We start from the raw sequence: 13,333 nt of genomic DNA on the forward strand, positions 1-13,333 counted from the left end.
CCTTAATTTAGTTGTATCTGCAAAGACCCTTTTTCCAAATAAGGTGACATTTCAAAGATTTGGACGTAGATATAATTTTGAGGGACCACCATTTAACCTACTACACTCATTAACAAGGAAACCAGCAGGATGGTAAAGTTAATTCAAGGGAAAATTTGAGGAATAGCAGTTTATCTAGTCAGTCAGCAAAGGCATGCTGAAATAACTTTGCACAAATTGAATGGTTACTGTCTCACAGGGTAATTAAACTGTAACCTTTGGGGTTATCTTTTCCCGCAGACAGAAACCTATTTGGGCAAAAATCTGTAAGTTAACATGTTGCTTCACAGATTCTAGGCCCTAATCAATAGTATTTCAAACAAGATACATTTGCTAGGTCAACATTCCTCAATAGAACTTTCTGCAATGGTGGAATGTTCTATATCTGCGCTGTCCAATACATTAGCCACATTTCAAGGGCTCATATGTGGCTAGGAGCTCTTGAAATGTAGTTAGTATGACTGAGAAGCTGAATTTTAAATTTTATTTAGTTTTAATTAATTTAGATTTAAATATAAATAGCACCAGGCATGGTAGCTCTCATCTGCAATCCCAGCACTTTGGGTAGCCAAAATGGTGGCTCACTTGAGTGCAAGAGTTGCAGACTCACCTGGACAACATAGTGAGACTCCAACTCTACAAAAAAAAAATTTTAATTAGCAGGATATGATGGTATGTGCCTGTAGTCCAAACTACTCAGGAGGCTGAGGTGGGAGGATCACTTGAGCCTGGGGAGGTCAAGGCTACAGTGAGCCATGATTGCACCACTGCACTCCAGCGTGGGTAACAGAGTGAGATCTGTCTCAAAAAAGAATAATAATAAAGAAAGAAAAATAGATAGCTACAGGTAGCTAGACAGTGGCTACAGTATTGGAAGGCATGTTCCTATAGATTTAAATAATCCATACCAGGACCTAATAGACATGCTTGAATATAATATTGAAAAATATGCTGTTGCCTTATTTTCAAGTTTTCATAATTTTTCTTATTAACAGCAGACCTCAGATGAGCAAAGTATGGGGAGTGGTGGGGCCTGTGGAAAACTGACAATTGCATGCCCATGTAATTAGAAAAACACTTCCAGTTAGTTCCAACCAATCATTGCCCTGTTGCCAGAATTATTCATTTTTTAGAATATGCCAGATGTGTGGGGATTTATGCAAAATATCTTAATATTTAAATATTAGCCAAAGATTCATAATCTCTACTCTAGAAGAAATTGGCACATGCTAATTAACCTCTTATGATCTGCTTCATTCCTAGTTACTCCTGCTCATATGCCATACTATCCAGCACTGTGCCTTGTACATATTAGACCCCCCTCCCCAGTAGTAAAATTCATTTCAGTTCAACAAATATTTATTGAGCACCTACTGCATGCCAAGGACTGACCAGGAAGCACGTCATTATAAGAATGACTAAAGTGCCTCCTCGTTCTCACAGGCTCCCATTCTGACCGAGATACCACACAAAGTTCTTTGTAAAGTAGGGTGATGGAGATCAAGGCACCAGGTGTCTGGGGAGTCAGGATGGCACTTGGCTCCAGTTGGGCAATTGAGGGAGGAGAAAAATGGCAACTGAGCTGAACCTTGAGTAAGAGTTGGTTGGGTGAAGTGAGTTGGAAAGAGCATATTGGGCAGAGGCACTGCTGGGTGAGAGGGGAGATGCGACTATGCACACAGCATGGTATATGAGGGAAACCTCAAGCAGTCAGTATGACTAGAGCTTAAAATTTGAGGCCAGAATGGCCAGACGTGGTGGCTCACACCTGTAATCCCAGCACTTTGGGAGGCTGAGGAGGGCGGATCACTTGAGGTCAGGAGTTCGAGACCAGCCTGGTCAGCCTGGTGAAACCCTGTCTCTACTAAAAATACAAAAATTAGTGGGATATGGTGGCAGGCACCTGTAATCCCAGCTACTTGGGAGGCTGAGGCAGGAGAATCACTTGAACCTGGGAGGTGGAGATTGCAGTGAGCTAAGATCAGGCCACTGCACTGCAGCCTGGGCAACAAGAGCGAGACTCCGTCTCAAAAAAAAAAAGAAAAAAAAAAATTGAGGCCAGCAGTAATAGGAGGTGCAAGTAGGGAGGAAAGAAGGGTGAGATCATAGAAGGTATTATAGTCTATGATGTGAAGGGTGTTTTATCTCTGGCTTATCAAGACCATGAAATGAATGAATAGATGAATACATTCATTCAACAAATATTCTCCAAAGCTAGGCATTGAAGACACTGGAACTACAGGTAACAAAAATTGTAGAGTTTTCTTCTCATGGGGTTTATGTTCTAGCTGGGAGATAAAAATGATAAGTAAATAAGTGCAAAAATAAGATAGAATTCTAACCTGGGCACAGTAGCATGAGCCTGTAGTTCTAGCTACTTGAGGCTAAGGAGGGGGAGTCAGCTGAGCCCAAGAGTTCAAGGCTGCAGTAAGCTATGATTGTACCACTGCATTCCAGGCCTGGGCAACAGAGCAAGACCCTGTCTCTGTTTAAAAAAAAAAAAAAAAATGGCTGGGCACAGTGGCTCACGTCTGTAATCTCAGCAGTTTAGAAGGCCAAGGCAGGCAGATTGCTTGAGCCCAGGAGTTCGAGAACAGCCTGGGCAACATACCAAAATCCTGTCTTTACAAAAATACAAAAATTAGCCAAATGTGGTGGTGTGTACCTATGGCCCCACCACCTACTTCAGAGGCTGAGGCAGGAGGATGGCTGGACTGCAGTGAGCCAAGATGGTGCCACTGCACTCCACCCTGGGTGACAGCATGAGACCTTGTCCCAAAACAAAAACAAAAAAACTTGGGTCGGGTACACTGGCTCACACCTGTAATCCCAGCACTTTGGGAGGCCGAGATGGGCGGATCACGAGATCAGGAGTTTGAGATCAGCCTAACCAACATGGTGAAACCCCATCTCTACTAAAAATACAAAAAATTGTCAGGCGTGGTGGCGGGCACCTGTAGTCCCAGCTTCTCAGGAGGCTGAGGCAGAATCACTTGAACCCGGGAGGTGGAGGTTGCAGTGAGCCGAGATCGCACCACTGCACTCCAGCCCGGGCGACAGGGTGAGGCTCTGTCTCCGAAAAAAAAAAAAAAAAAAAGATAAAATTCTGGATAGAATTCTTCAGCCTTGAAGAAAAGGAAACCAGAATGTTGGGGGAGTGGTTTAGAGCTGGGAATCAAGAGGTAATTAGGTAGCTGCTCAGCAAAGGTAGTATTTGACCTGGACCTGAAGGTTGAGAAGGAGTAGTTGTATGATTCAGATTCTAGTAAAACAGCATTCCAGGTTCTTAACCCTCAGAATCATTCAGTAGTGTTTATAGCCAAACTTAAAATCTAAATAAGAAAACAAATAGCATTTGAAAACAGAAGAGAGAAAAGTCACCTACAATCTTACTACCTTAACACCACTTCTATTTTTAGTCAGAGTGTATTCCCTTTAATCTGGGCCTGGATGCATATGTTTTTTGTATCATTTATCGTAATCAACTGCATATACAGTAGTTAGCTCTTTTCACAAAATTATAAGCACTTTCTGTGACAGCCATAATATTCCCCACCATTATAATTTTCCATTTCTTCATTATTGTCCATCCAGCGGCTCTGACATACAGGAATTAACCTTTTCCATATTGCACATTTAGGTTGTTGTACAAATTGATGCACTTGAGCATAGGCATCTTTACATACACATATTTTTCCTCTGCTTTTGTATAACTTTCTTAGGATAAACTTCCTGAAATGGGAGATTTCTGTGTCAAAGGGAACACTTAATCTTAGAGGCTGTGATACAAGTTGCCAAATCTTTCTCCAAAATGGGTAGGGAAAGAGATAGTGGAAGAGAGACAGAGAGATGGCAGGGCCTTAGCGTGGGGAGTTGGAATATACGTAGGCAAAAAATATGAACCATTATGCCCTGTGGGGGCAGGGAAGGACATCCTGGTCTCTTGCTTATTGTTGTATATGCAGTGCCTGGCACACGGTAAGAGTAAGTTCAAGTTTTGCAGCTCAAAATTGATTTGCAGCTAAATTTGTTGTTGTGCTCCAAGGGAGAGAAATTTGCTAGGCAGGAGGAAACATTTTACATCATTCTGCTTTTGTAGCTTTGGCTTGTGATTAAAAGAACAAAAACAAAATAGATGTTTATGGAGATTCGACCGAGAAGGCAGGCTGAGCATATGTTTAAGCCTCCCCCTCCAATTCCTAGAAAGCACTTAAAAGGTACATATTCTCCTGTTACAGATCCATTTATATGTGTGTGTTCACACATCCCACCCAGCCCCTTCCCCCAGCCAGTGGATCCAGGCCATGGTAAACAAATCCAGTACCCATAGAGATGAGCCCAGCTTTAGGCTGGGTTCTTATAAATAGCTTGAGATGACTTGTAGGAAGCTGACTTATTAAAAAATATTCACAATAAGAATGGGTAGGGATGTGGGGAATTGGGACCAGGAAGGGAAGAGGCCATCCGAGGTGTGCTGGCATACAGACCCCTCAGAGGATAACTCTGGCTTCATACAAGGAGCTCTGGTGATAGTACAGGTCACACCACAGAGGTGCCCCTATCGAGCGGTGAGGGGCCTGGAGGATCCACATCTCCTGTGCCCATCAGTACATAAACTGTCCCCAGGGACATAAGCTCCCAGGCCCTTCTGGCTCTTGGTGTACACTGGCAAAGTGCCCATCCATCAGGCTGAGGCCTGGACCTCGACAGAGGCACAGATGCTGGCTGTTGGAATAAAAGCGTTCAGGGAGCCTGTTTAGACTAAAACGGTAAAAGGATTTGGGGGCAGGTGGATGGAGCCCTGCCAGCTCCTGCTTCAAGCTCACAACAGGAACCACCGTGAAAACTAACCCCATGAAAGGAGACGTCAAATTTAACAAATGAAAGAACAAGCTCTGAGAAAAGAGTTAATTGAAAAATATAGAAAATGACTCTAGAGTAAGTTTAACCTATATCTTCATGGACACAGAAGTAGATATTACATCTGCTGAATCAGAGATCTGAAAATTAAGTCTTTGATCGTAGACTTTTTTTTTAAATTAAGTCTTTGATCATAGACTTTTTTTTAAAAAGTAGATGGACTAAATAGAATGAGAGAACAAAATAGTGCGCTAGAAGATTGAACTAAAGAACTCCCTGGAAAAAGATAAAAAGTATGAAAGAAAAGTTAGGAACATGGAAAATAATTTCATAAATTCCCATATTCAGCTAATGCGATTTCCAGGATGAGAGGAAAAGAGGATAGATAAGAGAAAATACTTTGGGCTGGGCATAGTGGCTCATGCCTGTAATCCCAGCACTTTGGGAGGCCGAGGTGGGTGGATCACCCGATATCAGGAGTTGGAGACCAGCCTGGCCAACAGGTTGAAATCCCATCTCTACTAAAAATACAAAAATTAGATGGGTGTGGTGGCGCAGGTCTGTAATTCCAGCTACTCGGAGGCTGAGGCATGAGAATCATTTGAACCCAGGAGCGGAAGTTGCAGTGAACCAATATTGCACCACTGCATTCCAGCCTGGGTGACAGAGCGAGACCCTGTCTCCAAAAAAAAAAAAAAAAAAGAGAGAGAGAGACAGGGAGCACTTTATTTAGTTATTTATTTATTTATTTATTTAGAGATGAAGTCTTGCTCTTGTCCCTCAGGCTGGAGTGCAGTGGCACGATCTCAGCTCACTGCAACATCCGCCTCCTGGATTCAAATGATTCTCCTGAGTAGCTGGGATTACAGGTGCGTACCACCACGCCCAGCTAATTTTTTGTGTTTTAAGTAGAGATGGGGTTTCACCATGTTGGCCAGGCTGGTCTCAAATTCCTGACCTCAGGTGGTTCGCCCGCTTTGGCCTCCCAAAATGCTGGGATTACAGGCGTGAGCCACTGCGCCCGGCCGAGAGAAAGTACTTTAAAAGATAACAGAAGAAAAATGTACCAAGTTAGTGAAATATATGAGTCAATTAAAGTCTCCAACAAAACCAAGCAGGACAAATGAAAAATGCTGCATAAATAGTGGTAACATTGTAGTAAAATTTCAGAACACCAAGGACAAAGAGAAAGTCCTAAAGCTTTCTGCAAGAAAAGCAGATCGTGCACAGGCAAGAGAAACAGAGAGGGAGAATGGCACACTGACCTCACACTTCTCATCAATAGTTGATGGAAGATAGTGAAGCTAGATCTTTAACATTCTGATGGGAAAAGATTGTCAACATAAACTTCAAATGCAAATATTAGTCGCCTGGGAACAAATGTAAGCATTTCAGAAAAGCAAGAGTTCAGAAAATACACCATTCACAAATCTTGTTTGAAAGGATTTTGAAAGAATGTATTCTAACAAAATGACAAAATTTAAGAAGAGCAACAGCATGGAGAAGCAATAGAAAATGGTAATGAGGAAATAAATTGGTAGACTGTAATGTTAAAAAAAGCAGACCAGGTGTGGTGGCTCATGCCTGTGATCCCAGCACTTTGGGAGGCCAAGGCAGGAGGATTGCTTGAGGTCAGGAGTTTGAGACCAGCCTGGGCAACATAGCAAGACCCCTGTCTCTACAATTAAAAATAAATAAATAAATAAAGCTGGACATGATGGTGTGTGCCTGTAATCCCAGCTACTCAGGAGGCTGAGGTGGGAGGACCATTTGAGCCCAGGAGCTCGAGGCTGCAGAGAGATATGATCATGCCACTGCACTCCAACCTACACATCAGAGCAAGACCCTATCTCTAAAAAAGGAAAACAAGGCCAGGTGCTGTGGCTCACACCTGTAATCCCAGCACTTTGGGAGGCCAAGGCGGGTGGATCACCTGAGGTCAGGCGTTCGAGACCAGCCTGGCCAACATGGTGAAACCCGGTCTCTACTAAAAATACAAAAATTAGTCAGGCGCAGGGGCACATGCCTGTAATCCCAGCTACTCAGGAGGCTGAGGCAGGAGAATCACTTGAACCTGAGAGGCAGAGGTTGCAGTGAGCTGAGATCGCACCATTGCATTCCAGCCTGGACGACAGAGCAAGACTCCATCTCAAAACAAAAAAAAAAAAAAAAGGAAAACCAATATTAACTGGGATTCCCATTTATTAAATACTGTGTGGGCCAGGCATGGTGGCTCACACCTGTAATCCCAGCACTTTGGGAGGCGGAGGCAGGTGGATCACAAGGTCAGGAGATCAAGGCCATCCTGGCCAACATGGTGAAACCTCGTCTCTACCAAAATTATAAAAATTAGCCAGACGTGGTGGCATGCGCCTGTAGTCCCAATTACTCAGGAAGCTGAGGGAGGGAATCTCTTGAACCTGGGAGGCAGAGGTTGCGGTGAGCCGAGGAGATCGTGCCACTGCACTCCAACCTGGGCAACAGAGTGAGACTTTGTCTCAAAAACCAAAACAAACAAAAAACAAGAAACCACTGTGTGAACACTTACAATGTGTGTGTGCGACAAACAGTAACTTTGCTTATGATGATCTCCGAAGAAAGTGTCAACCAAGGAACATTTTCAAATGGATAACCTCTGTAATTTTTTAATGAACTTCACTGAAAATTGGAAAATGCACAGAGACAGGTCCACCACAGTCATGATATGTGACTCAATTAGTATGAAACTGTGAAATTAGGGTCTGGGTGGAGCCACACACCTGAGGTGTTTGTCATCTGGACTAAAGATCTTTGTCCATTGGGATGGCATCCCATGTATGGAATGGCGTACACACCCATTGATGTGCAGTCTCTCTTCTCAAACCACAGGTTCTCTTATTTTGTGAAGTTTTTGGTTGACTCAGAATAAATTTGTATAATTCGCCCTTCTGGTCTTTCTATTAGAGCACTTAAATTATTCCACTGAAACCAGCCAAAAGCTTTCAGACCTTTAGCATTGACTGGGAAGTGATTGAATAACAAATGAACCCAAGTCATCAGGGAAACTCTTGTTTAAAAATAAAGGACTCAGCTGCTTTTAAACAGTTTTGCTTCAGCCCCCACTTATTTATCACACCTCTTAGAAGTTTAAAACTATTTGCTTTTCTCTGATTGATTTGATCCTTGGATTTAGCTGTCTTCTTCCAGGACAGGCAATGGGGGAAGGGTAGCGCTCTTTGCTCAGGAGCCGTGATCTCTGGTTAAGACAGTGCATTTTTGTTTCCATATCAGGAATTTCAGTGATATCCATTCTCCTGAGGGATTAGAGATTGTTAATTACTTTCTGTTGGAAAAAAAAAAAAAGGAGCCCGCAGCACTCCAGCTTGGCAGGTTCTCTAAAAATAGAGGCTTTAGGTTATTTTAAAAACCCTCATCGAGGGATCATGACCATGAGTCACATTTATCTCCAGAGTTTGCCTGCTAAAGGAAAACCACATGGCTCTGCGGACATTTAAACCCTCCCTGAAACACTACCACCTCTGCAGAACAAACAGTCCCATCCACCCATCCATGAGGAAATGGAGAAGAATTTGTGCATGTGGAATTTGAGGACCCAATTTGGTTTAAAATAGATACTTCATGTCCAGGGGCTGTGAACTGTTTGCTAAGCACAAGCTCTTACTAATGTTTGTCATGCTGCTGTATGGCTCTTTTTACTTATTGTTAGGTTTATTCTTTTCCTTTTTCAGAAATATTCATAATCTAATGAAGAAATATTCGTTGAGGAAGAGCTCTATGGCCTGGGAGGTATCAGTCTTCTCTGAGACATCAATTTTACTTGCTTACAGAACATTAAAAAGAAATTTTATGTGATAAATGCATTAATCTACAGCTACTTATGATAGGCTGTTCTGGCTAAAATGGAATACATTATCTGTAAGACATCTTTCATACTCCCAAGGCACTTTAAAATAATGAAAACATATAAAATAATATCTAAGTAATTAAAGTAATGGCAAATAAAAACTTAGCATTATATGGAATTGCCTATCGGAGTAATATATCTCTTTTTATAAGCCCTTTGTGATATTGCTATTAATTTTTAAGTAACAAAATATTGCTCTTGAACCAAAAATGGGATATTAACTAACATATACACTATTCATTGCTTTACAAATGCAAAGTGCTAAATTCTAGTTTATAAAAATAAACCTTTGAGGATATCTAATAAAATCTACACACAGTGCCTGCTTCTAAATCATCTAAGAAGTAGAGGAGACTCCTTATATTGCTTCATTAAAAAAGAGACACTGTGTTCCTTCCGTGAGTGGATTTTTCTGCCTCAGGAAGCCTGGCATTGTCCACCCTCTCTCCCCGCCTGGCAGTCATTCTTTCCGTTCACCCCTCCTCTAAGCCACAAAGTAAAACCAGCATCTTTCAAAACACTGTCACCTTCTTTTTTTTCAGTTTAGTTTTTTTGTTTTTGTTTGTTTGTTTTTTGTTTGTTTGTTTATTTTTTGAGACAGGGTCTCACTCTGTCACCCAGGTTGTAGTACTACAATGGCACAATCATGGCTCACTGCAGCCTTCACCTCCTGGGCTCAAGTGATCCTCCCACCTCAGCCTCCCTAATTGCTGGGACCATACCTGGCTAATATTTTGCATTATTTTGGTAGAGGTGGGGTTTCACCATGTTGTCCAGGCTGATCTCAAACTCCTGGACTCAAGCAATTCTCTCGCCTCAGCCTTCCACAGTGCTGGGATTACAGTTGTGAGCCACTATACCCGGCCATCACCTTATAGATGGTATTCTGCCCCAGACCAGCCTGTTTTCTCAGCAACCTGCTACTGTCGCAATGTTTCCAGTCCTGTGTGTCCCACAGAATTGACCTAATGCCAGATTTTTCTTTATTCACCGCACTGTGATTGATTCAGCACGTCCTGGATTACCTAGTCCCAAATGAACTCACTTCCCTGGGGACCACACCCAGTGCCCCTATGTACACACCACTTATGCCAGGAGCCTTGGGTGTGTCATTTAAGGAGGCACTCACTCTTGGATTCATGTAAGTTTAGGGTTAGTAGTTATATAATTCAGAGAGTGAGTGCTTCCTTAAATTTGGTGCCCTTCTTACCTAAGCCCTAACTTATTCAGTCCAGCTTTTCCAGCCCTCAACTTGTAAGGAGGTTTTACTGAAATATCAAGCAACAGGTAGAGAGGGGAGTTAAAGTGAACGATTACTTAAAAGTGGGTACAAGGGCCTCCTTTCTCACCATACTGTGCAAGGAACTCTTCTTCTATTTCCCGAAAATTGTATCTTTGGAACTGACAGAATGGACTCCTCAGCATTGGAAATGAATTCTTTTTTTTTTTTTTTTTTTTTTTTTTTTTTGAGACGGAGTTTCGCTGTGTCGCCCAGGCTGGAGTGCAGTGGCGCGATCTCGGCTCACTGCAAGCTCCGCCTCCCGGGTTCCCGCCATTCTCCCGCCTCAGCCTCCGAGTAGCTGGGACTACAGGCGCCCGCCACCTCGCCCGGCTAGTTTTTTTTTGTATTTTTTTAGTAGAGACGGGGTTTCACCGTCTTAGCCAGGAGGGTCTCGATCTCCTGACCTCGTGATCCACCCGCCTCGGCCTCCCAAAGTGCTGGGATTACAGGCATGAATTCATTTTTAACATATGAACTGTTTCTTAGCAGCATTTCTATAAACTATTTGGAGGGAAATTGCATGCTAGGTATGTGTAAAATCATGAAATCATCTAACATTTCTAGGGTTCTCTGTTTTTCCTGTTAGAGATTTTTAATATATATTGATTATAGGAAAATTTCAAGGCTGGGCACGGTGGCTCATGCCTGTAATCCCAACACCTTGGAAGACCAAGGCAGGAGGATCCTTGAGCCCAGGAGTTTGAGACTAGCCTAGGCAATGTAAAGAAACCTCGTCTCTACAAAAAATTTAAAAATTAGTTGAGCATGGTGGTGAGCACCTGTAGTGCCAGCTACTCAGGAGGCTAAGGTGGGAGGACTGCTTGAGCCTGGGAGCTCAAGGCTGCCGTGAGCTATGATCATGCCACTGCACTCCTGCCTGGGCCACAGAGCGCGATGCTGTCTCAAAAACAAAAACAGAAGATTCTGAGAATTGCTGGAAGAGGAAAAAGCAGTTTCTTTAAATTTGTTGTAACCAGCATTTGAATACAGAACCCCTTGAGATGGGGGACACCTGTTAATGCCACACAAAAGTGGTATTCTGAGAAACTGCGTTAGGGAAACGATGATGGAGTAGACTGAGCATTGGATTTAGGATGGGGACTTGGATTCTAAGCCTGTTCAGGAGTAATAGGACTCAGCACTCTTATTCACTCTGTTCCCAGATCTGGACATAGAAGGATTTGGATCAGATGAAGGCTAAGGACCCTTCCAGGTATAAGACACGAGTGCTCTATAACTCACCTCTGTCTTTCTTTCACTGGTGACCATCCTCCCTGCTGGGTCCTAGTAGGAAAAAAACAACAACAACCTTAGTATACAACTATGCCAGTCCAACTTGCTTCTCTTATATTTGGCTGCAGATCAAGAACAAACTTTTTTTTTTTAATTTTTTTTTTATTTTTATTTTTTATTATACTTTAAGTTCTAGGGTACATGTGCATAACGTTTATATCATGTATAACTCCCCAATGCAATCCCTCCCTCCTCCCCCCTCCCCATGATAGGCCCCAGTGTGTGATGTTCCCCTTCCCGAGTCCAAGTGATCTCATTGAAGAACAAACTTTTAAGTGGAATTTCATTGAAACTGCTTTCCTGGATTCTCTTGAAATTCCACTTAAAAGAACAAACTTTTAAGTGGAATTTCAAGAGAATCCAGGAAAGCAGTTTCAATCTGGAAATTTGCTCTCCTTAAATATTTCAAAAACACATTTAGGTAAAATCAAACAGCAGGGTAACTGAGTGCTACCCTCTCTTCTAACCCAGAGGCTGAGAAGTTTCTCAGAGGGCCCCAGCATAGAAATCCAGTACCAGAAACACCTACCAACACTGTAACACCCTAAATCTTTCAATAATTTTGCCAAGAATTAGACTTTGGCTTCTGCACCAAGAGTTTAGTGACTTCAGTTAATTCCAGCTTCAAGCAAACCTTGGATGTTAACACTGATTGTCAGCCTAATCTTTATTCAGATATATCAATACTTTGAAGGCCAACATAAAGACAAATATTTGCCTCTTGTGCTAAAGTAGCCAACTTTTAAACAATAAACAGACTGAGTGAATCACTAATTACCATTTTTAATCATTTTTGTCCCACGTTTTGAGAGATTTTGTCTAGCAAACTATATTTACTAAGCAATTAATTTGTTTTCCTTGTAAAAAATTAATCCAAAATGCACACCACTTGGCTGTCTTCCCAGGCAAAAGCAGACGCTTGTTATTTGAGTTATATTTATTCATTCCGTTTTTTAAATTTGTATTTATTTTGTCTTACTGTGGCTTATATTTAAGTAAATGTACAGAACTTTGAAGATTCCATTTCATAAAATACCTGATGAATACCACTGAACGCTTGCACTGCGCTGCTGCCGCTGCCGCTGACAGGCTTAAAGTAGGGAATTCAGGCACATTTTAGTTCACTCACTCACTTGGTTTTCAGTGGACAACTGTGAGACCTTTCCTCGGGAGAGCTCGTGTCCACTGAAATTTCCTATCCTCGGTGTAATAAAGCTGTCACCAAGATCCTAAAAAATTGGTAGGGAGCGCTTATTCAATGCAGGCCGGTGGTGCGCCGCCATCCATGACCCCACCCCCGCGCCGCCAAGTGTGGCTGTCTGCCCTGGGCACCCTGCAGGTTCCGGTGGAAATACCTTTTCACCTGCCTTTGAAGAGTGGCGGTTGGGCTGGCAGTTCCCCAGAGCTAAGAGACCTTCCCTCCCGTTCCCTAAGACAGTAGGGTACAGTTATGAGCCCTCTGGGATTCGGGGTTATTTTGTGTCCAGGGATTTATTGACTCATCTACCCCCAAAATAACTGATTTTGGGGGTAAAAAATCAGTTATTTTGGGGGTAGATGAGTCAATAGCCAAGTGTCAGGGAGATACTAAGGATAGATGCAAAGATAGACACATGGAGGAATCAAACAGGCCAATGTCACCACTCTTGGAGTGGGTTGTTACTATTTCTGAGTTAGCAGCCTCCTGCCACCACCCTGATTGCTCACTTTTCCCCTCATCCCACTCCTCACTTCCAATGCAGGCTTGTTAGGCTCCTACCAGTTCATAGCCCCAGGGGAGGGATGCGCCTGGGTAGAGCAGAAACAAAGGCACCTTCGCAGCTGAAACCTCTGGAGCTGACAAAATGTTTGCAGAAGCAAGATGTTAGAGGGACTGACGTTTGGGGGAGAGTTTTTCTAGGGCAGAGAGAGGGGAGAAAAGGGTGAATGGGAGGGAAGAAGTCATGGGCTTTGCT

This window comes from Trachypithecus francoisi, unplaced genomic scaffold (genome assembly GCF_009764315.1).
Source record: "Trachypithecus francoisi isolate TF-2019V2 unplaced genomic scaffold, Tfra_2.0 Lachesis_group0, whole genome shotgun sequence".
Taxonomy (NCBI): Eukaryota; Metazoa; Chordata; class Mammalia; order Primates; family Cercopithecidae; genus Trachypithecus; species Trachypithecus francoisi.